Below are 25,779 nucleotides of genomic sequence, written 5' to 3' on the forward strand. Positions count from 1 at the left end.
GCAAGTCAGTTTTTCTTTTTTTTCTTTTACTAAAATGCTGCTTTCAGAAAGTTGGCATTTTCTTGCTCACCCCAAAGGTGCCTTTTTGCCAGTGTTCAGTATCACTTGACAGTTAAAGACTTTCCTTGGATGAGATGTATATTTCTAGTAGACAGTGGGCAAAGACATTGGGTGTGGAGATATGTTTACCCACTGACAGGATGACCATCTGGGCTGCCGCCCAGGAACTTAATTACACTTCAAAAGGTGCCTACCTGTCACAGGCAGATGTAACTCACACCTAGGCCTGCCCCCTGCATCGTCCTGCAAGTGGTCCGGCATCAATTCCAGTGGGAAAATTCCAGTGCGAAAAGGGCTGCCCGAACCTCTTTCAGAGCCCCCAAAGGGGGGTGGTGTGGTTTGCCCATTATCATAGCCAAACCACCAGGTAGGAAGAGGGAAAAAAGGTCTCACCATATTGGTTTTAGGTGGAGAGGGGCATTGTGCCTGTATAAATCCTGTTCCAGTTTACAGTTCATAACACTGGAAGTGCTATAAATGTGGTTGGGGCACCCCTGAGAACTTTTACCCCATTGATTAGGGAGTGGCCAGGAGTTTCCCCCACCCACAGGCTGTCACCGGGCATAAATGTGGCACCCTCTGTACCCCCTTTGGGACACCTCTGGACCTATGGAAGACAGAAGAAAGACTGCACCTGCTATTGAACCCGTGGAGAGAGACCTCAATAGTAGGACCTGCTCCAACATGTTCCCAGTACCCGAGAAGAGAATCCAAGAGTCAGTTTTCTGACCTCTTGTGTGAACTAAAGGGACACTACACGTTTTCAGAGGCCTTTGCTGCTTCCCAGCTGCCCGACCCAACTGTACCTGACCTGATACTTTCTGTTGGCCTCTGCACGAGTGCGTCCTGACACCCAGGTTTTGTCCTCAATGTCCTGGACCTTTGGCTGACTCAGAGTGCAGTTCTCCCTGCCTAACAGATGGTTTCAGCAGAGCGACACAGAACCCCACAGAGCTTTTTCACGCACCTCCTCACTGAAGGCTTTACAGGATCCGATGCTGAGTGATGCAGAGCCACACCACACAGTCCTCACATTGTAGTCAGAAGGTGAACGCAGGACAAACCTGGTCTCCATCGTGGGTGAGCTGAACTTGTGACTCTGTCCTGGTCCGGTGCAACTAGATACCCGCAGTTGGTGCCTTGAGCTTTTTTGTACTTAAACTAAATTCATACTTTAAATAATCGTATCTCCAGTTCCCCTTATTATAGTTGTCATTTTGGTATCCGTTGTTCATTAAAATTTCCTCTATTTTTATAAATTGGAGTGGGATTTTTATTTCCTTTTGTTTTTTACTTTTTAACGGTTTTGGTACTGATAAATGCTTTACACATTAAAAGGTACACTAATAATCCTGAAGAAATGTAGCATAGCTCAAAGGAAGTTCAATGAACGGTTTATTCATGTAGAAAGTGAAAGAAACAGCTCAGCCCCCAAACAGCTCTGACTCAAGACTCGTTTGAAACTCCACATTCTATGACCAGCACAAGCTGGAAAGCATTCTGCAGTCGTTACAAATGGCATCACGGGAAGATCAGAAGAATGTAGATTACCACACTTTTGTTTTTTACTTTTAACTATTATGGTACTGTTAAATGCTGTACACATTTCTTCTCAAATAAGCCTGTCTGCTTTGTGCTACCACTACGAAGGGTTGAGCTCAGGTGTATTATTGAGATCTAACTGAACCTAGAGCAGTATGATGACATTATTACTTAGTAAGGACTCACATCACCTCCAATTCATAATCCACATTATCACATTATCATAGATACTATTTTTGTAGTGGCAAAAAACACACCAGGCAGTGCTGTAGACAATACGCTTGTCTATAAGCTTAGAAATGACTCAAAAAAGTTTCCAACTCCTAACGTTTTTGAACAAAATGCTACGGAAAAGTATTTTACTCTGTCCATTGTGAGCTCCACATATTCCCTGAGGTTTCCTTAAAATGCTTCTGAAGTTAGTTAATATACTAATCAAACCTTGAAAGAACTCCGGTTTACAAGGGACAAGGCACTGTTCTTGTTGATTCTCAATCGAACATTTCGGTGGACCCTCATTTGGAAGGTTCCACAACCCACAATCGAACCAATGCAAGTTATAGTTACAAGGCTGAAGGTCTTAACAATTGACACTCATGCAGAGCCTCTTCCTCTGGAAAAACACACAATCTGCTAATGGCAGCCTACACCCAACTACTTGCTACAGCGCCAAGATTCCAAGGAATTGATGAACCTGTGCTGGACTAAATCTATGTAACATATGGAAAGCATCAACACAGTAAAACATCCTAAAAGTGAAGTTGAGTTCCGAGCTAACCCCTCACCATAGATATCTACTGCAGTTAAGAAGTTTCTGTGTGGCTTGTCTTCAGAAAAATGTGCACACCGACCTAAAATACACAAAATAGTAGTACAATGTAATGACCAAGACTGTGGAGGAAGTGACCAGATTAGGGTCACCCGAGTCACTTGTATCCACCTCTCACCCTCCACAAAATGAAGAGTAGGTCAGTCAGTAGAGAATGCTAACCAAGTATTTTATTAGTATAGTGCTGCAGTGGAGCCCAGTCTGACCAGCCTCTTTCGATGGCTGCAGACAGACTGATCCCCTCCCAACATGACATAAGATATTATACATTTCCAAATCTTCTAAGAACATGCCCAAACTGGAAAATTCCAGTCCAGGCACTAGCAAACAAAGGGGCACAGAAGGATGAGCTACAGTCCCGGGACCAGGTATATGTTATCTTCACTCCATTGCCACCTCACTCATGCTCACCATTAGAGTGAAGGTGGGAACGAGCCTATCTAACAGCTAAGGTATGCAACAATTGAGAGTACATTCATTAGTGCAACTGAAATCAGCCTTGGAAAAACACGAGTAAAAGGGCATGGAGACAGTTTTCTGCTGAGGCAAGCAGCACGAGGCAGGAGCTTAGCTTCAATCATGAAACAGAATGGAGGTTACTAATAAAATGGCGCCATGAACGCTAACTTAACACAGAATAAAACATGAGCAAGGGGACAATAACATTTTCAATTCTAAAAGATCCTCCTTTTAGCATTTGTGCTAAATTTTAGGATTGCCACCAGGTAAGGGTCTTTACAATGCTAAAGATAAGACGAACATTCAATCAGAGGCAATTGTTGCTACCTTAAAGACTATTGATTGAGACTAAAATACTCTGTAAGGCTAGACACATATAATCAATATTCAACAATGCCCTCGTCAATACTCATCAAATCTTAGATGCCCTGCATCATCATGCTTTGCTCTGAGAGTCACGCTCTGGAGGCTTTGGGTGAGGAGTCGGCATTGATAGACAGCAGGCACAACTAGCAGGAAGGCAGTGGATGCACAGACAACATGCCAAGATTATACCAGCGATGGCAATCTGGAAGATGATAATCTTCCACCCCCAAGATGCAAAGGAACCCCAAAATCACTCTGTGAGAGACCATGTGCCATTCGCCTGGTGTTTGTTAGAAGAAAGCTCATGGAGCATCTGTATAGTGGCATATACATTTCTGAGCATGGTACGGTATGTATACACAGCAACTACTTCTGATGATGCGGCAGGCCCCACCCCTATCAGCAAGGATGACGTCTAACACCATCTGGTTTTGAAGGGCAACAAGTCTCGTAGCCTGGACCTTACTGTGATATTGGTCAAAAACCCTGCAGTGGTGTTAATGACCCCTTCTACAACCCTATTGAGTCGCCTAATATTAAGACTATTGGCCATGGGGCCCCAGAAAGGTATTATACCTTTCACAGCATCAGTAAACTGCTGCAAGGTGGTGTTCCTCTGATCTATGTCGTCTGTGCTAATCATTCTCTTAAACCTAAGCGCAAGGGCATTTCAACGCTGTAATTGATGGTCTTTATGGTAATTGGGTGGGGCGAGTAGACATTGGGTGGCGGTATTAGGGGCGGACTATCCACTTGTCTCAAATTATAAGTGACATTGCATCTGCTCTCCCCTACCTCTATTTTCCAAGCCCCCTCGACACTGAAAGCAGCTGTAACATTAACCACTGACAGGGGTATCAGCGTATCTTCAGTAACATTACATGCCTGAAAGGACTAGAATTATTCTGATGTATTGAACGGCAGGAAATGATCTATTTCGGTATTGGACCTTGTTCCGTTTCTCAGTCCCCTATATCCCTGCATACAGGAGCTTAGGAAAAATCTGCCAGACGGTTCTTAGCAAATAGGAGCACCAGGAGGTGCTCTATGCTGGAAACGTACATTTTGTTTTAGGGTGAGAGAATCAGTACTCTTTTGTTCTAATGTAGCAGCCTGGGGAAATGAACCTACCATACTAAGCAATGCAAACTACCCCTCACAGCTTTTAACATATGACAATGGCATGGACAACAAATTATCACTCCTATGAGTCACAGAGGGCAGCAACACACATACCCAGCATTCTGTCGTGTTATAAGCCTTATGGGGCAGATTTACAAGCCCCTTGCGCCACTTTTGCGTCACTTTTAACATGGTAAAAATGGCGCAAAAGTGGCGCAAGGGGCTTGTAAATAAGCCCCTATGTGTTTGTTGCAGAGTCTAGATGAACACATTATCTATATAGGACTGTTGGTCCTCCTCCTTGTGAGGTGCCAAAGTGACAAAAATATGTTCAGGGGAAACAGGCGTAGGACCAATCAAAGAATGCAGATGATATTTCTCCTCAAGGGAATATGCTATTCCAAGTAATATTACTAGAGAGATCTGAATAATAGTTACAAAAACTATTTTGCTTTTCACAGAGCAAGTGGACCAAACAGGCCCGTTCCATTTAGAACTCAGAGAAGCAAAGGGCTGTTCTTCCTCCTGAATGGGGCGACCAAAGGGATAAAAAAAAAGTTTTACTACTATTACCAGAGGAAGACTTATGATTGAAGCCAACTGGAGGGAAAACAAGGAAAGGGGGCAGTGTTCTCAGCGTCCATCTGAGTCTCGCTGACGGACTCCTATTATTCATCAGACATAGGCGCTGTTGAGCATCGGCTGTGGAACTGCTCGTCTAGCTCAGATCCAAAAGACCGAACGAAGATCAGTGACCGATCTTTTACCATCTCAACGGCCAAGCTCTGGAACAGCTTACCCTACCAAATCAAGACCAGCACATCCTTGCTAACCTTTCGCAAACAGCTAAAGACGTGGTTTTTCAATCAATAATCTCAACTTTGCAGGCAATTCTATTCATAAGCGCCGAGACACCTACGGGTATTTGTTGTGCTCAATAAATCTCCCAAATAAATAAATAAATCCCACATTGCAGGGCAAGGTATTTCTGTCTTGAGAATCACAGTCCTTTAGCCCTCATCATTCACTGTCCAAAACAATTCACCAAACTCCCTTTCCCTAAGCTACCATTGGTACCACAAGCAAGGTATTCTTCAGCAATGCAGTCCATCCCTACTAATCTGACTTTTCCTTTGGTGCACTGTTCCTCCGTCGGGGCGTAAATTGTACCTTGTCACTCCAGGCACAGCGGGGTCAGGAAAAAGGGGATCAGGCTCAAACGGACCAAGGGGCAGAGGCTCAACCACTGACGAGCCAGCAGGCTGGGGCTCAACGGGCTGGGACTCAGGCACAGGTGGACCAACAGGCTGGGGCTCGCTGATGGCCTTAATCTCAGGTGGCACCGCCTCATTGCTCTCTTCCTCAGTTGGTGCCCACGTCTGCCGTGCATCCGAAAAGGGAATGAAGCACAGTACCTGCTCCGTCTCATAGTAGACAAACCCATCCAGCACCCACTGGCCGTAAGGCAACGGCAGGGGTACCCTCTTGCAGTTGGTACAGTGTATCCAATTCTTTTGGCCTTCGACCTTCACAGCTGTTCTGGTGGCGAGGAGGACTTGGAGCGGTCCCTTCCAGCGCGGCTCCAAGCTGCTTTTCCTCTAGAAATTGAGCACAAGAACCCAGTCTCTGGGTCGTACCTCGTGGCCTGCCCCCTCGGGAGTTTGTGGTAAGGCTTCAGATATTTGTTGGTGAATAGAACGCAAACCTTTAGTCAAATCAGCAAAAGGTATTCTGTATCAGAAAAACAGCAATGTCGCGGGACGCCCCAGACATTTGCCGGGCGGCCGAACACAATCTCATAGTCCTGTTCTAGAGTGAGCAGTTGTTCTTGTGGACAGCAACGCTAAAGGTAAAGCATCTGGCCACTGGAATCCTGTGCTCTCCTTGATTTTTGCCAGTTTTAGTTTGAGAGTACCATTGTACTTCTCAACTAAACCTGCTGATTGGGGGTGGTTCGCTGCATGAAACTTTTGCTTGATGTGCAACCCATCACACACTAGCTGTCTAACCTTTGAATTTAAATTACTTCCATTGTCACTCCAAATCAAACGTGGCATGCCGAAGTGTGGGAAGAACTCTTTCAATAGTGCCTTCGTCGTTGCCATGGCTGTATTCTCTTTAGTGGGGTAAGCCTCAATCCATTTGCTAAATGCACAGACAACCACTAACACATATTTCAGGTTATTAACTCGTTCCTTTCCCACATCATCCTTAATTGCCTTGTGGGCACTCCACTTCCTTGGGAAATGTCAAGGCTGACAAGAGCCTCTGTATCAATGGGCCATTCTGAATTTTTTACCCATGTGAAGTTAGGAATCCTCTCTCTGCCCTGAGCCGCCCAAAATTATGAGCGACTCCAAAGGCGTACTGGCTGTCAGTATAAATATTGACAGACAGTCCCTCACTCAACCCACAGGCTCGAAGAAGGGCAACTGACTCTGCAGCTTGGGCCGATTGGTAGGAAACCTGTGATGTCTCAACTATTGTGTTTAAAGTTGTTTTGGCATAAGCCGCTGTTGTGGTGCCCGCTGTTGTGGTGCCATCTGGTAATCTGAAACAAGAGCCATCGACATATAGCTCCCCTTGGGGATCAGATAGGGGAACATCAGTCAGGTCTACCCATCCCTTCGTCTCCTCCTCTATATGGAAAATGCAATCATGCACGTCCATGTCCTCACTCTCAGAAGGAAAGGGTAGTAGCGTGACTGGATTCAGAGTGGCCCATCTTTTGATGGTGATGTGTGGTGCAAACAGGGTCAGCTCATAGCCAGTCAGACATGCACTGGTAAGGTGCTGCATTTCGTTCTGATCAAAAGTGTGTCCACAGCACGCGGTACCATGAGTGTCAGGTCAGTATCATGAACGAGCCCTGCCGATTGTTGAATGCAGACGGCCAAGGCTGCGACCACTCTTAGACAGCTCGGGAGGCTCTCTCGACAATGTCAAGAAGCTCAGAAAAATAAGCACAGGACCTCTGCTTACCTCCAAAGGCCTGTGTTAAGACAGAGAGCACGCAGCCAGCTGTCTCGTGTACATACAACACAAACGGCTTCTGGTAGTTAGGCGTGCCAAGCACAGGTGCAGAACAAAGCATGACTTGTAGTTGTTCAAAAGCTTGTTGACATTCATGCGTTCAAGGCAAGGGTTCATGCACATCTTTAGTGGTTAGTTGCAATAAAGGCTTTGTTAGTAGGGAGTAGTTAGGAATCCAGTGGCGACAATACGAGGTAATACCTATAAAAGCATGCACATCCCTTTGAGTCTTAGGTATGGGCATTTTAACAGTGGTGCTAATGCGTTCAGGTGTTAGTCTCCTTCCTTCCTTCGACAGTAGGTGACCTAGGGAGGTGACCTCCTGTCGATAATACTGACATTTTGAGAGGGACACTTTGTGTCCATGTTGGGCAAAATGTAGCAACAATTTAAACGTAGCAGCCTTGCAACCGCCTTCAGTGTCAAAAGCGATCAAGAGATTGTCTACATACTGCAATAACACATTACCGGTGGGAAGTATGAGGGAGTCCAACTGGCTTTTTAAAGCTTGACTATAGATACTTGGGCTTTTAGTATATCCCTGAAGAGCCTGACAGAATTTAAAGCTTCTGCCGGCAAGGGCAAATCCAAACAGATATATATTATCTCGATGTATCGGGATGCTAAAGAATGCATTTTTTAAATCGATGACAGAAAATTAATTGGCAGAGGAAGGAATCAATGTCAGGAGGGCAGTGATGTCGGGGACAACTGGGAACTGACAGACCACAACCTTATTAACCTCACACAAATCAATCACAAAACGATAGACAGCTTAATGATCATCAAAGGAACCCAAGGGTGTCCTCTTAAGAATAGTAAGAATAGGGCTATTACACACATTCGCAGACATCTCTTCAACAACCCCTGATGTAATCAAATCCTATATAATCTGCATAAGCTCTCGCTCCCTTGCTTGCAGTATTTTGTACTGAGGGATATGGGGAAGAGCAACATTATCCTTAACTGTATTAGAGACCGGTGGTATCTGCAAGAGCCCCATGTCTGTATCACTTGTAATCCATAATGTTGTCTGCACATCCTTGAACTCGGCGGGAAGGGGCTCATCCTTTGACAGATATTGCTTAGAATTCACTACATTGGGTCCTATTGTCATATAGACACCATCCGGAGAGCAAGAAATAGTCGCGTGAAACTTCTTGAACAAATCCAAACCCATCAAATTTTCTCCACAATTAAATATCAATAGGAAAGGCTAATCTAAGGCAAAAGGACCAATAGTCGAGGCAAATGGCTCGGAAATTGGGCTCACAACCGGTATACCTGAAAAGCCTACCGACCATTATTTTGGCAGGACAGGGCTGCCCCGGGGACCAGTGAACCAGAAACAGAGCTATTCATTGCACCTGTATCCACCAAGATTTTTTTAGCTGAGCCCAACAAATTAGCTGTAACATAAGGTCCGCGCTGATCCACAGGGATCTGAACTGATCCCTCACCCTGCCCCTAGCTGTCCTAGCCATGCATTAGCCCCGTCACTTTATCCAAATTGTAGTCATCATGGTAATGCTGTCGCCCCCTAGTGTCATCAAAATAGTTCTCATTGGAGCACCCCAGCTGTTCCTCACCTGTCTGGCCTCCATCATGGCTGCCTGCTCCACGACCCATCCTTGAGAACCCCGTCCTCTAGGGACAGCGACTTTCTGTAACAATGCCGGACACGCACTCCGCCAGTGTCCCTCCTCCTTACAGTATGCACACTGGTTTGGCCCCAGAGGCGCATCGTTTCTGCAAGTGCGAGGCAGCTGTCGAGCTGGGGCAATGCCTTGTCCCCTACCGTTCACCCTGAACGCCTGCTGCATCAACACCTTTGTCTTCAACTCTCCATTTTTCTTCTCTACCTTCTCCTTCTCCTCGTTCTCTCTATGCTCATAGTACTGTTTCATGCTCAAAATCACTGATGGGGAGTACGTAGTCCGAATGCTCTCCGAAGCCTGTAACCGAGCTGCGATCTCGGAAAGCAGGTTCGTAACTAATCTGTTAACGAGCAATCGGACACCCTCTTCCATTGACAAATCCTGCCCACTAAAATCCAAAAACATTCCTTCGAACTTAGTAAAAAAATCAGACACACTTTCATCTGTCTTCTGACGACATGCTGCTGACTTGTCCCAATCTACTCTTCTGGGTGGAATAAAAGAGTGCATGTATGTATCAATACGTCCTGGCAAAGCTAGTATCTCCGCCCATGGCTTCTCACCAGGCTTCCTCTCTTTATCCCATGTCCTGATCTCATCCCAAGTGCCACCCAACTCCACAACATGTTTCTGTGTATGCACTTGCCGCCAAATTTCCACGGGCACCATTAACCCCAAAAAATCTTAATGTCTGCCAACGTCATCACTGTCGACAACGCGGCCTCTGTTATTTCTTTATGACATGAAGTGGGATTTTTCCTAGGGTCAGGTAACTGAGTCTTAAGAGACAAAACCTCACTCCTTTTCCAAGGAGTATAAACACATTGCTCCTGGAAACGGTCCTCTGTTCGCTGTCTGACAACAGCATCATGCTGATCTCGCAGCTCCGGTATCTCAGGATGAAAAATAGGGTGCACCTCCCTCATCGGAAACTGGGACGCTGTTGTTGGACTCTTCTGGTGCATCCTACCTTGGTATCCAATCAACGTTGCAACATTACTAAAAACGTCAATAGGGGCCATGCCAGCAGCAAACACACGGTCCTGGATGTCATAAATAATCTGGGGTGCACCACCAATGACACACTGCTCCCACAACCCAATCAGAGTAGCTGACATATTCTTGAGGGCATGCTGCTGTACAAACGGCTCATACTCTTTCAACACACTCCACACATCTTCTACCCTGTAAATTGGATTCCGAGTCCACTGAGCAGCCTAGTAAGCCATATTTTTTCTCTGCATCTCCCACATCAGACCGAATCAACACCCACCCCATTCCCTCCCGTGCAGTCACCCAATCCCCATCATCCAATCCACGCACAGGCATCCCCATGCTCAACGAGGTCAGGGAGAGGAAATGTGAGGCAGGTGCAATAATCGAAGGGGCAGGCACCAGTGTTATTAATGATTGTGTCGTAGGTGTAAGTGATAGGGAGAGGGAAGAAGTTGGAGCCACAGGCATAGCAGAAAGACCTGCAGTCGCTGTAGGTGTGACAGATGAAGCCAAAGAAGACAAAGGAGGCGCTGTAGCCGAGGCAGCCAGATCAATAGCAGGAGAATCAGAGACAGGGGCAGGCGAGGCAGAGGACTGGTGTTGCTGGACATCACAATATACTTTCTATGGGGCATATGGAGGAGGAGGTCGAGTATCTAACAGGTCCTCTACAAAGGCATTGCCTTCCTGTCAAAGCCCAGCTCACCTGAGTTTCTGTTCAGTTCTGATGGAGGTTGAAGACAGTCCGACCCCACCCTGAAACTGCTTGTTCCAGCACACTAGTTTTAAACAGTGCACTAAGAACCAGGAGCTCAAGGAAAGGGGGAAGTGGATAAAATAAAAAATAGAGAGACAACACCGTTCTTGCGTTTCCACTGTTGAAGTGCTGCTAAAATCTGCGTCCCTCTCTGACTTCTGTAGAAACTGGTGCCTAATGAAACATAAACAAAGAACAGATAAGTGCAACCGATCCCTAAATGTGTTCCTGACTAACCCTTAATCTATTAGAAATTCTCTTTTAAAAGTACCTCTTGGATCCTGGTCTCTAGCTTCCTGGTTTGGAATGTGTTACTGTTCTGGGATGTGCTTTCTATTACTGTAAAACTTCTGTAAAATCAAACGAATATCATTATCAGAATTACCAACATCTAACATTCACCTTAATATAACTAAAGCCTAAATTCTTATTAGCAAACTCACTTTTCACACATTTCCAGTCTTTTTATAAAACAAATACTGTATTTTTACATCAAAATACAGCAGGTAATTTGTGCAAGTCCTTGATTTACTGTTTGCCTTGCTGTCAATGGTTTCCTCTGTTCGATTCTTAAAAGTTCCATGTAAAACAATGTTTATTTCACAAAGTTCCACAAAGTATTCTTGTAACAAAGGGTTTGATCCACAAAGTTCGTGGGAGATATCTTGTTCTAAATTGTCTTTACATGAATCCAGAAATCGCCGTCAAAGTTCTTTTAGGTAATAAAAAGTGTTGCACTTACTTGTTGCTGAAAAGGGATACTGATCAGTCTAACCTTGTCCTCTTTCTCTTTTGCAGGTCGATTGCAGTGGACAGAAGAGGGGCGGAGGCAAGAAGGAGCCGGAAACCGGAAGAAGGAACAGCCAGCAGCCGCGCCCGTTGAAGACAATGAAGGTCTGGAGAGAGCAGGAGTGCCAGCGCCGAGGGATCTGTTCTCAGGTAAGTGGGAGGTAGATGACCATAAGCACTGGGTTAGGCTCAGGGGCTGCCTTTTATAGACAGGGCTGGGTGAGGTTCGAAGAGCTGGGTGTGGTTTGAAGAACTGGGTGTGGTTCTCACAAGCAGGTGTGCAGAGCTTCAGTTATTATGCTAATGAGTTGAAGTAACACATGGCCTAGGGAGGAGTGCTCTAAATAAGCCTTGGTAAAAGCAAGGTCCAATGTGTAAACAAGGCAGCAATGTCCAAACTTGTGAATACATTGAGCAACATACACAGAAGTCTTAGGGAGGGGCTGAGATAACAAGAAACGATTCAGAAAAGGGGGGGTGGTGATGAACAGAGTGTCTGAATTAAGCAGACCACTCTTACCCAGTCCAAAGATCAGGGCTTGATCCATCACCGTTATTTATCTCACTGCACCATCCCAGCTCAGAACCTGGCTATATGCAAATCAGTCTGTCCCTGGCCCAGTGCATCATGGGAACAGGGCAGACTAAACTACCAAGCCAATTCTTCACCAGAAAGGAGACAAGCTACCGGGGACCGGTTTCTGGCATTTCAGCCGTCGTCGGCCCGGCTTGCTTGAATCCTGATGGTGCAGTGAGAAAGGGACTCATGTCTGAGTATATCCTGCCACACCTATAGTGGCCAAAAACGATTCAGAAAAGGGGGTGGTGATGAACAGAGTGTCTGAATTAAGCAGACCACTCTTACCCAGTCCAAAGATCAGAGCTTGATCCATCACCGTTATTTATCTCACTGCACCATCCCAGCTCAGAACCTGGCTATATGCAAATCAGTCTGTCCCTGGCCCAGTGCATCATGGGAACAGGGCAGACTAAACTACCAAGCCAATTCTTCACCAGAAAGGAGACAAGCTACCGGGGACCGGTTTCTGGCATTTCAGCCGTCGTCGGCCCGGCTTGCTTGAATCCTGATGGTGCAGTGAGAAAGGGACTCATGTCTGAGCATACCCTGCCACACCTATAGTGGCCAAAAACGATTCAGAAAAGGGGGTGGTGATGAACAGAACCTTAAGTGTGGAAGGGTATACTCAGATGTGAGTCCCTAGCTCATTGCACCATCAGGATTCAAGCAAGCCGGGCCGAAGACGGCTGAAATGCCAGAAACCGGTCCCCGGTAGCTTGTTTCCTTCCCAGCATAAGAATTGGCTTGGTAGTTTGGTCTGCCCTGTTCCCATGATGCACTGGGCCAGGGTCAGACTAATTTGCATATAGCCAAGTTCTGAGCTGGGATGGTGCAGTGAGCTAAAAAACGGTGATGGATCAAGCCCTGATCTTTGGACTGGGTAAGAGTGGTCTGCTTAATTCAGACACTCTGTTCATCACCACCCCCTTTTCTGAATCATTTTTGTCCACCATAAGCGTGGAAGGGTATACTCAGATGTGAGTCCCTAGCTCATTGCACCATCAGGATTCAAGCAAGCCGGGCCGAAGACGGCTGAAATGCCAGAAACCGGTCCCCGGTAGCTTGTTTCCTTCCCAGTATAAGAATTGGCTTGGTAGTTTGGTCTGCCCTGTTCCCATGATGCACTGGACCAGGGTCAGACTAATTTGCATATAGCCAAGTTCTGAGCTGGGATGGTGCAGTGAGCTAAAAAACGGTGATGGATCAAGCCCTGATCTTTGGACTGGGTAAGAGTGGCCTGCTTAATTCAGACACTCTGTTCATCGCCACCCCCTTTTCTGAATCGAGATAACAAGAAAGGCTTTCAATAGTATGTTTAAAGAGAGCTTTTACAGAGACCCCTAGTGCAATGAGAGGGGACATGCTCTTTGCTGTGCACAAACCCTAACACTTCCTCTCGGGCAACATAGGATTTGTCACATTGCAACCTGAACTTCTGGTGAGCACATTCTATGCCCTTCTCTATTTTCTCTCTATCATTCGCTATTGCCTTCTGTGTTATCGTCTGCATCTTTCCCCTCCTAGCCTCCTTTTCTGCTCTAATTTGCCTTTGCTTAGCTTCCTTTCCCCATACCTGAAGATAATCAAACATTGACTGACTACTCCATTTTGCAAACAATTTATCCTGCAAGAAATTAAAGTTCTGTTCATCAAAGGTACATGTTAATGGTCACTGTAACTCTGCATTGCCCCTTGTATATATGTGTCATAAATCATAATGTACTAAATATAATAGGGCCAAGGCTGTGATTAACGTCCATGTCATAGATTGGAGTGCCTTCCGAAGGCGCAGGTTGCCTCTCCTCCAATCGAGCATCAGCAGAATAGCAGTGGCAGCTCAAACAGCACAACTTACTAAAACATGGCATTTTGACAGGGGGAACAAATGTACTATTCATATGAGACAAATAACTAACCAATCAAATATTTTTCAGAAAATCGTTCCTCGGATCGTACAAAGAAAAGACAAACCAAGAGTCAGTCCTCAGACTGCACCAAAATTAAAAAAACAGAAGCAACAGCACAAAAGCCAAAGACTAGTCAAACCCCAGGCGTTGTCAAAAGTAAGCCAAATCCATTACGTTGCCTGAAAGAATATCCGCAGACACTCTGTACCCAAATTGGTCAGCAGACCTACCAAGTGCAATCAAAAGGTCTGCAGACCATACCAAATACTCCTCAAAATTGCACCAAACACACAAAGAACCAAAGCAAACTCACCTGGGGGAACAGGTCGAACAAATGTATTCTCCACTGCCGACCCATTGGACCAAACGGTCAACTCCAAGGGTTTCGCCTTTCAGGACCCCAGCCGGGATGACTACTGGGCAGGGCACTGCACGATCCGTCAGGCGAGGCACCTGCGAGAACTAAGCTCTGTCGTATGGGGATTCCCGATCCGCCCATCCGACCAGGGACCCATCCGACGCGGTCCCGTCCTCCCCACCTGCCTGTGGGCAAGGATGGACCACCCGGTGGGTCCCTGTTCGGGCACCAAACGAAGGAAGTGACCCGATTAGGTGACCACCTCCCACCTTCCACAAAATGAAGAGTCAGTCAGTCAGTAGAGAATGCCAACCAAGTATTTTATTAGTATAGCGTTGCAGCGGAGCCCAGTCTGACCAGGCTCTTGGGATGGCTGCAGAGGGACTGACTCCCCCAACAGGACATAAGATATTATAAATTTCCAAATCTTCTGAGAACACGCTCAAGCTGGAAAATTCCAGTCCAGGCACTAGCAAACAAAGAGGCACAGAAAGATGAGCTACAGTCCTGGGACTGGGTATATGTTATCTTCATTCCAAGGCAACCTCACTCATGCTCACCATTAGAGTGAAGGTGGGAACGAGCCTATCTAACAGCTAAGGTATGCAACAATACAAAGTACATTCATTAGTGCAGCTGAAATCAGCAACGGAAAAGCACGAGCAAAGGGGCATGGAGACAGTTTTCTGCTGAGGCAAGCAGCACGAGGCAGTAGCTTAGCTTCAATCATGAAACAGAATGGCTGTTACTAATAAAATGGTGCCATGAATGCTAACTTAACACAGAATAAAACATGAGCAAAGGGACAATAACATTTTCAATTCTAACAACTGTGAGAACTAGAAATAGTTTTTTTGAAATATTTAGCAGAATAGAAGTTGTTCTCACATGTACAAAATACGTAACAAAATACAATTAATAGTAGTGAATATACATTATGAGATTTTCAAGTAACAGGTACCAAAAGAGTAGAGCAACCTTTTTTTTTTTTTAAGCAATTAAACCAAGTAAAATATACTGGCTAGCAGATGGCACATGCATCTGAACATTGCGGTAAATCTTGTTTTCCTTGTCAGAGTTATTCACATAAAGCTTTTGGAAAATAAAGATGAAATTCAAAACCAGGCTGTCAGACCTGGCTTCTTTTGGCGTGTTTCCTCAGTCTTTTTGCTTTCTGACATCCCGGTTTTGGCTCTGTTTTTGCTGGTTTATTGTCTCTGTGCACTTTCTCACTGCTGTTCATTGTTAAAGTACAAATGCTCCTATTGTAAATTGTGTTATCGATTGGTGTCACCATGATTGGCATATTTGATTTACTAGCAAGTCCTTAGTAAAGTGCACTGAGGGTGCTACGGCCTGTATATCAAATGCTGCTTGTGGGCCTGCAGCACTGGTTGTGCCACTCACACCAACAGCCCAGAAAAGGGTTCTCAGACCTGCCACTGCAGTGTCTGCGCACAGTTTGTAACTGCCATGTCAACCTGGCAAGTGCACCCACTTGCCTGGCCCTAATCTTTCATTTGTTTACATATAAGTCACTCCTAAGGTAGGCCAAAGGTACATCTGTGGGCAGGGTGCCGGTATATTAAAGGTAGGACATGTACTGGTGTGTATGACATGTCCTGATAGTGAATTACAGCGTAATTCATTTTTAACTATAGAAAGACCCATAGGATTCAACGGGAGTTCATTTATAACATCTTACAAGCATACCTTCCCACTGGGACAAGATTGAGAAATGGGATTTAGTATGCCTGAACTCCGAATTTTAAAATGTATCTTTTAGTAAAGATGATTTTTGTGTTCTGTGTTTGAAAATACCACTTTTAGAAAGTAGGTATTTTCTTGCTTAGCCATCCTGCGTGCCTCTGCTGGGTTGTGGACTGACTGATTTGGAGTGACAGGGGCTGGGGATGTGTATTCTCTTCAGACAACCACTGGGAGGGTTGAAGTGCATCCTGCCTTTCCTGGATGAGTTAGGGCTGGGCTGAATAGACCCGGGCTGCCTTTAGAGTAGTGGGAGGAGATTTCCTTGCACCTGAATGGGCCTGTTATGTTATGTTGTTATGTTAGTTAAATTTGTAAGGCGCTAACAGCTACCCAAAAGGTTTCCTGGTGCCAGCCTGAAAGGAACAGAAAGGGAGAGGAGAAATGATTGGTTAAACAGCCAAGTTTTTAGGCATTTGCGGAAGTTCTCATAACAGTTTTGTTGCGGAGCGGCATGGGAAGAGAGTTCCATAAAGAGGGACCTAAGCAGGGAAAAGATCGACCACCCATACATGACAGTCTTATTCTAGGGACCGAGAATTTCGCCTGAGTGGCAGACCGAAGGCAAGTAAGGGTGGACCAGAACTTGCAGGTATTGAGGAGCCACTCCAGATTTAATCTTAAACATATAGCCCAGGGCTTTGAATTTAATTTGGTTTTCTACCCTGAGCCAATGAAGGTCACGCAGTGACAGAGATAGAAGCACCTCTGGGGACCTGACAGAGCACTCTGGCGGTGGAGTTCTCCAACACCCGCAGCTTGCGTGTCACATTCTTGTTAGTCCCCAGATAAAGAACGTTGCCGTAATCCAGTCTGGAGGTGACAAGAGCCTGGACTACGGTTCTCTGAGTAGGCTGGGCAACATCCATAAAATCTTTTTAAGCCATTTCAGGATGGTGAAACAGATTGCAACTATCTTCATGGCTTGTTGTCTCATAGATAAGAAAGTCACCAATGATGAAGCCTAAATTGCGAACTTGGCGTGAGGGCAGAGGAAGAACACCCATTTCAGTAGCCCAGTGTTGGGGACCCTAAAGATCTTTATTCTTCCCCAGAATCAGAACCTCAGTTTTCTCACCACTGAGTTTGAGAAAATTGGCCTCCATCCAGGAAGTAATTTTACTCAATCCCAACTGGAGAGCAGATGTCTCAGGCACCCTCTCAGTAGAGAGAGAGAAGATAATCTGGGTATCATCGGCATAGAAGAACAGGGACAAACCAGCCTTCTCTGTAATATCAGCCAGAGGCCTGATATACAAATTGAATAGCAAAGGGCTAAGAATGGAGCCTTGGGTTACCCCTTTGGGACTGCCTTAGACAATGCTGTCTCTATCTCCTGCTGGGAATCTGGGTCGGAGAGGACCAAACTGGTTTGGACTAAGTACAGACACTCTGCCTGAGAGAACAAAGAGAAATACAGTATAAATGTTGGGGCCCAGACCCAAGAACTTTAGAATTCGCTGGAATCAAGGAACCTGCCAAGTGGAAGAGCTAGAATAACTGCCAGGTGGAGTACTGCCCCTTTGCTGTGTTGTTGCTTTGCTGGGTTGGCCTGCAGTTGCTACTTCTCCCTTGGACAGTGAAAGGACTGGACTGAACTTTCTCAACTTGTTGCTGAGTATCTCCAAGGGCTTGAAGTAGAGCTTGCCTCCTGTTCTGAAGTCTCAGGGGCAGCAAAGTGAAAAGAAGTACGAATTTGTAAGTAGGGCACTTTATTTATTCTGTCCCATCTACACAGCTCCCCGGCAGCAACTGCCGTAACCCCACGTTCTGTGTTCCACGCGGGGAACAACCACGAGCAGGCAACAACCTGATGTGGAACATTCCAGATCCTCAACACTCCCCCCCTTCCTTCACAAGGAAAAGAAAACATAACAATGTAAAGTAACAAACAAAAAGATGAGCAACAGAGCAAACAAAACAAACAATGCATGACATAATCTCGAAACTTGACAGGAGCAACTCTTACCCTGGTGGGAATCGTCCTGGAAGTGGTGCGATCCAGACAGACACCTCTTCCGGAATGAAATGCATCAGCGGTAGTGTAACCAGAATGAACACCCATCTTCTCACCAACATACACAACTTTGGATTGATGTGCCACGGAGACAGCACAGTTGTTCACTGTTTTCCCATTCTCTAGTACCACCACTTGGTCTTTCACCTCAATCATTTTTACCGGAGCTGAGAACCGAGAGGTCATATTGCGAACAAAACCGTGCCTCTTGATTCTCACCCAGTCACCAACACAGACAGGGGAAACTCTCATTGAAACAGTTGCATACTTAGATTGCACTGCCGCTCTCACATCAGCTGCTTTGCATAATTTACACTGATCAACCTCCTTTCTAGACATCCAGTCTTTGTTTAACTTGGAACCCGCAACTCTCCCCCTGAGAAGAGGGAAAGGGGACATGCCAGTACTGATATGACGGGTAGTCCTCACTGCCCACAGCATGGCAGCAATGGCCATTTTCCAGTGCAAACCATTCACCAAAGCCAACTCAATTGGTCTTTAATAACACAGTTCAGGCGCTCAACAAGACCATTGCTGCAGGGGTGATAAAGAGAAGTCAAAACAGGTTTGATACCATGTTCCCTAAGAAAGTTTTGCATTTACAAGGAAATCAACTGGGTGCCATTGTCAGTCACCAGTTCCTCCAGAAACCCTTCACGAAGGAACACTTATTTGAAAGAATTGATGATGGACGAAGAATTGACACACTCCACAAACCTCACCTCGGGCCATTTGGACATGTGATTACACCAAGACTAATACATACAAAGAAGAATTCCCAGTGATTCCAAAAGGACCAGCCACATAAAAAGCTAGTTTGCACCTAGGTCAATCCTTCACAACAATAGGATTAATCGAAGAGGGATATGTTACTTGAGTTTTGTCACTCAGGACACATGCACAACACTCCCAACCATAATGCTCAATGTATCTGTCCAACCCAGCCCACCAGAAGTCCTCCCTAACCCTGGGTTTCATGGCATGGATACCTAAATGACCCTCGTGGGCCAGGTCTAAAATCTTCTTGCGCATGCATACTGGAACAACTAAAAGACCACCCATGAATAAAATTCCATCCAATAAAGACAACTCTTCATGACCTCTTTTAAACGGAATTAATTCAGGGGCCAACCATGTGCCACAAAATCAACCACCATCTTGATCTCATCATCCTCGGATAGAGCTTGCAACTACTCCTGCTCGGAAAGTGCACCCTTCACAGTGTCCACAACAGCACCAACAGCACACACTATGTCAAGATCATCTACAGGAGAATCTCTAACGTTCTCAATGAGGGGTAGCCACGATAAACAGTCAGCTATATGGTTCTTTACACCTGCCACATACACCAAACGATAACTACATTCTTGTAATCTGTACTGCCATTTAGCTATGCATGGAGTAGCCCTACTGCCACCCTTGGTGGGAAAAAGGTCAACTAAGGGCTTATGATCAGTTCTAAGGATAAATGTGTTCCCCCACAGAAAATTCCAAAAGTACTGAACACCCCACCACAAAGCTATGGCCTCTTTCTCAATGGTTGAGTAAGTGTTTTCAGCACCTCGATGAGTCCTGGAGGCAAATGCAATTGTCTCCTCACAACTGTCACCTCTCTTTTTCAAAAGGACAGCACCCAAACCAACATTGCTAGCATCTGTAGAAACAATGCACAGGTCATTGATGTTGTGTAACTTAAGAGGGCGTGGTTGCACAATTTCCTTTTTTAGAAGTATAAAATGATCATCACACTCATCACACCACACATACCTGGCGTTTTTCCTAAGGAGTTTGCTCAAACAGGCAGTTTTGTCAGCAAAATTGCTCACAAATTTGACATAGTATTCCACTAACCCTAGAAAGGAGCAAAGCTGATCTTTGTAGGTGCAGGCGCATTCTGAATAGCATCTAAAATTTTCACCTTGGGTTCCACTCCTTTGCTGGAAATGTGGTGACCCAGGTAATCCACACTCTCCTGAAAGAACTTACACTTGTACTTCCTTAAAGGCAAGCCAAGCGATTTCACAATCTCCAATACGTGTTTGACCCTGCAGTAATGCTCTGACTCCCGTAGATGAGAATGCCATCTTGAAAGAACATGACGCCCACAGTGTTCTTAAATAAATTGCCCATTATGCGTTGAAACACTGTGGAGGCCCACGCCAAACCAAACGGCATGCGTTTGTAACAGAAAGCACCTTCAGGTGTCACGAATGAGGAGAGGTGTCAGGAGTCTTTGCTCAACTCAACTTGGCGATAGTCTGAGGAAATGTCAAATGAAGAAAAATACCTGGCTCCCTCTAATTTTGCAAGCATCTCATTGATGTTAGGTAGAGGCTGGAGATCCACCCAGATGTTAGAATTAAGATCATGCAAGTCCACACACATCCTAAGGGATTTATCAGACGTGCATGCCAAACCTATAGGGGCCAACCATTCAGACCCCTCAATGGGCTCAACCACATCCATGACACACAAACGTTCCAGTTCTTGCTTTAGCTCACTACGCAAACTCAGGGGTACCTTTCGCACCTAATGTGTAACTGCCTTTGCACCATTTTTAAGGATGATACAGTGCTGAAAACCCTTCAGCGGGTAACATGTCCTTTCTTAACATATTTAAAACAAGTTTGGTTTAAGGCACAACAAAACTCAGTGTTTCCTAAATGGGATTTGCTCACATAGTGAAAACATGAGAGTTGTATCCTCTCAGTCTTGGGCAACACAGGTGCGGATGTGGAACTCCACGTGAAATTATAATTGGTAACCTTGGCAGGCTTGGGATTGTGCTTTGCAGATAGCAGTTTGACTTCACCAGGTTGCACAGGTCCAATCATTTCCTTCATGTAGAATTGGGAATGTTAGATACTTCAGGCAAGAGTGAGAGCTGTTTCTAGGTCAGGATCTTCCGATGATAGAAGTTTTTCTTGGATTTTCTTATTGCATGTGCGTTCAATAAGCTGATCACGAATAAATTTGTCTCTGAATTCTCTGTAATTACAAGTGGTGGCAAGAGTTCTGAGTGCAGCTACAAAATCATCGATGAATTCACCAGGAACTTGAGCACGTTGCAAAAATTTGTGGCCGTCTAGCACTACATTTTTCTTGGGATTAAATCTTTTGTCCAAAGTTTTGATGACAGATGCATAGTCATCGACAATTAAAGAATCACCCTCATCACCACCACCTACATGGGTACCTACGAGTTCAGGAGGTAACGTTTTCAAAATGTTTCTACCTTCGGCCCCTAAATTGTTAATTAAGAGTGCTTTCTTTTTCTTTGAAGTGTAAGTATCACCATCGATGGCTTCAAGATAGTCTTCAAATTTGTCCTTTCACTATTTGCCAAATAAGTGGAGGAGTGCCGGGAGATTGTAAAAAGGGTGGTGGAGCTAAAAACTCGATCCATAGTGTGCGTGCGTGGGTGAGCTGCTGCCCACACAAATGTGATAAATGTAACTAAGCTGAGTGTAAGATCAGAAATTACGGTACAAGCTATGATTCCTGTAGCAAAAAGATTTGTACAAAACACAGCTGTGAACACAAAAAAAATTGTGCCACCAAAAAATGCCTGCAAAGGGAATGAGTTGAAGTAGACAAAATGCTTTTATAGCAATTGATAGGATGAAATCATAAATAAAGTGTATATAAATATGAGTTCTTGTGTAAGGTGTGCACGTCACTGTGTATGCAGCGTTATGCACAATCAGAAGGCCAAAATTAATCACAGAAAAATGGAATTCAATTTGCTATAATTGTGAGTGCATCACAGAAAATGTGGGCTCCCTTAGTGCGCACCGCCAATTGTGAGCGCACCACAGAAGATGAGTAGAGCGTGTTGCTTAAGGAATTCATTAAAGCTGATGTGCGCGTCACAATTGTGAGCGCATCACAGAGGAGTCAAAAGTGCGCATCACATTTAAGAAATTGACCAGAAGAGTCAAAGTGTGTGTCGCGTTTAAGCAATTGAAAACAGTGCAGTGCATCTCTTGCGGGATGACGTCACTAGCAGGGCAAAGCGCGAATAGGGAAACTGCCACAGGAATCGCACGAGGTGTCTCCCCCAAATGACAAAACAACCAAAATTCACTTGAGTAGGGGGAAAAGCTCTCCTTCTGAGAGTCGTCGGGTGACTCCAGCGATGATCCTGAACTGACTGTAAACAGCTCCATCAAGCACAAGGGCCACGGTCGAAGGTTCAACCCGCCCACACAGGAAACTCCATATTCGGCAAGTCAAGATGCAGACTGACTGGCAGCATGGATCTTTGCAATGGTGGGGAAGCTGGAGATGGGACAACTCGTCGCCAATGAATGAATGAATGAATCAATCAATCAGAGTACTTGTAAAGCGCGCTACTTACCCGTGAGGGTCTCAAGGCGCTGAGGGGAGGGAGTGCCGCTACTGCTTGAAGAGCCAGGTCTTGAGGAGTCTTCTGAAGGCGAGTAGGTATTGGGTCTGCCGTAGCTGGGTAGGGAGGGTGTTCCAAGTCTTGGCGGCGAGGTAGGAGAAGGATCTGCTGCCGGAGGTTGTTCGTTGGATGCGGGGAACAGCGGCGAGGGTGAGGCTGGTGGATCGGATCTGGCGGGTGGGGGTGTAGAAGCTGAGTCTGCTGTTCAGGTAGGCTGGTCCGGCGTTGTGGAGTGCTTTGTGTACGTGGGTGAGGAGCTTGAAGGTGATCCTCTTGTCGACGGGGAGCCAGTGTACATCTCTCAGGTGGGGGGTGATGTGGGTGCGGTGGGAGACGTTGCCGATCAGTCGGGCAGAGGCGTTTTGGATGCGTTGTAGTTGTCGTAGGTGTTTGGCTGGGATTCCTGCGTAGAATGCGTTGCCGTAGTCCAGTCTGCTGCTGACGAGGGCCTGTGTCACCGTTCTTCTTGTTTCCGTCAGGATCCACTTGTAGATCCTGCGGAGCATGCAGAGGGTGTTGTAGCAGGAGGAGGAGACGGTGTTGACCTGTTTAGACATGGAGAGGGAGGCGTCGAGGATGAATCCTAGGTTGCGTGCATGGTCGGTGGGTGTTGGTGCTGTTCCCAGTGTGGTTGGCCACGACGGCCACCAGGAGTCGTCCCAGGCTGAGGGGATGGGTCCGAGGATGAGTACCTCCGTCTTGTCCGAGTTCAGCGTCAGACGGCTGTTCCTCACCCAGTTGGAGACGGCCTTCATTCCCTCGTGGAGGTTGGTTTTGGCGGTGTGCCGGTCCTTGGTGAGGGAGAGGATGAGCGGGGTTTCGTCAGCATAGGAGATGATATTGAGGTCATGTTGGCGGGCCACTTGTGTGAGGGGGGCCATGTAGACGTTGAACAGCGTTGGGCTGATGGATGAGCCCTGCGGGATGCCGCAGATGATGTCGGTGGCCTCAGATCGGAAGGGCGGGAGGCGGGCGCTCTGGGTTCTGCCGGAGAGGAAGGACACGGTCCAGTCAAGGGCCTTCTCTTGGATTCCGGCTTCTAGGAGGAGTGTCTTTAGAGTGCGATGGCAGACCGTGTCGAAGGTGGCTGACAGGTCCAGGAGGATGAGGGCTGATGTTTCGCCGTTGTCTAGTTGGCGCCTGATGTCGTCTGTGACGGCGAAGAGGGCTGTCTCGGTGCTGTGGTTTCGTCTGAACCCGGTCTGGGACAGGTCCAAGATGTTGTTGTCTTCCAGGTGGCGGGCCAGTTGCATGTTGATGATTTTCCCGATGACCTTCGCCGGGAACGGGAGCAGGGAGATGGGCTGGAAGTTCTTGAGGTCCTTGGGGTCCGGCTTGGGCTTCTTGAGGAGGGCGTTGATTTTGGCGAGTTTCCAGCTTTCCGGGAATGTCGCTGTTTCGAAGGAGATGTTGATGACCTTCCGTAGTTGGGGTGCCATGACAGCGTCTGCTTTGTTGAATACGTGGTGTCGGCACGGGTCTGACGGAGATCCTGAGTGAATGAAGTTCATGACCTTGCGTGTCTCATCGTTATTGACGTTGGACCAGGAGGTCAGGCAGTTGGCGCTGGTGGTGTTCACAGGGGAGGTGGGGTCTGGTGTAGTCGGGCGGTCATGGTGTTGAAGCTGTCATGGATGTCAGCGATCTTGCGGTGGAAGAAGATGGCCAGTGAGTTGCACAGTTCTTGTGAGGGCGGTATGTCGTTGGCGTTGGCGCTGGGGTTGGAGAGTTCCTTTACGATGCTGAAAAGGTCTTTGCTGTCGTGTGCATTGTTATCCAGGCGTTCTTTGAAGGAGGATCTCTTGGCTAATCTGATGAGGTGGTGATGTCTGCGGGTGGTGTCCTTGTGGGCTGCGTGGTTGTCCGGAGTGCGTTTGTGGAGCCAAATCTTCTCCAGTTTCCGGCATGGGCGTTTGGAGGTCTGCAGCTGGTCGGTGATCCAGGTGGATCTCTTGCTGGCGTGGTTGTTGGAGGGTTTCTTGAGTGGGGCGAGGGTGTTGGCGCAGTCGTCGATCCACTGTCTGAGGTTGCGGGCTGCGGTGTCTGGGTTGGTGGAGTCGGTGGGTGGGCGGGCTTTGGGTGAGGGTGGTGATCAGCTGGTCTTCGGTGACTTTGCTCCAGCAGCGGCGAGGTAGCTGTTGGGTGCGGTGGTGCTTGGTTGGTTTATTGAAGGTGAAATGGATGCATCAGTGGCCCAGTGGTGTTTGGTGGTGTGGTCGAAGGTGACGTGGGTGCCTGTGGAGAAGACGGGGTCCAGCGTGTGGCCAGCGGCGTGGCTGGGTGCGGTGACGAGCTGTGTGAGGCCGAGGTTGGCGAGGTTGTCGATCAGGGTGGCTGAGTTGGCGTCGTTTTTGTTCTTGAGGTGTAAATTCAGGTCCCCGAGGAGGATGTAGTCTGTGGAGGCGAGTGCGTAGGTGCTGGCGAAGTCCGCGATGGAGTCACTAAATTGAGCTCGGGGTCCGGGGGGGTCTGTAGATGAGTGTTCCTCTGAGGGTGGTGTTGGGGTCGGTGTGGATCCGGAAGTGCAGGTGTTCAACGGTGTTGAGGGTGTCGTCTGCGTGGGTGGCGACCTTGAGGGTGGACTTGTGGACGATGGCTATTCCTACTCCGATTCCGCTGGCGCGATCCCTGCAGGTGATCTTGTAGCCGTCCGGGATGGCTATGGCGATGTCGGGCGCAGAGGAGTCGTTCCACCAGGTCTCGTTCAGGAAGGCCATGTCTGGGGCGGAGGTGTCGAGCAGATCCCAGAGCTCGATGGCGTGGGTGTTGAGGAGTATGCAGCTCTGTCGCAGGTGAAGGTTTGGTGGCTCTGTCGCAGGTGAAGCTGCAGGTGTGGCAGGAGAAAGGTCCGTGAGTCCCTTTCGGGGCGATTTGGAAGCAGGTGTGGTTTCAGCCGGCGTTGAGTGAGTGGAGGGTGCTGGTGTCGTAGCGGAGTCTAGTGTTGTGGCATTCGCAGGGTCCAGGGGTTCTGGCACTGGGCGCGGTCCAGGCGCGGACGGGTTTGCCTTTGGCGCGCCAGCGGTGCACCGCTATGCGCAGCCACTGCACGGCCTCCATAAGAGGGGGATAGGGAGGGAGGAGCAGCTGGGAGGCGGGAGCGAAGTGTCCAAAGGGGAGCAGGGGGGCAGCGC

Source organism: Lissotriton vulgaris, chromosome 6, assembly GCF_964263255.1.
Source record: "Lissotriton vulgaris chromosome 6, aLisVul1.2, whole genome shotgun sequence".
Taxonomy (NCBI): Eukaryota; Metazoa; Chordata; class Amphibia; order Caudata; family Salamandridae; genus Lissotriton; species Lissotriton vulgaris.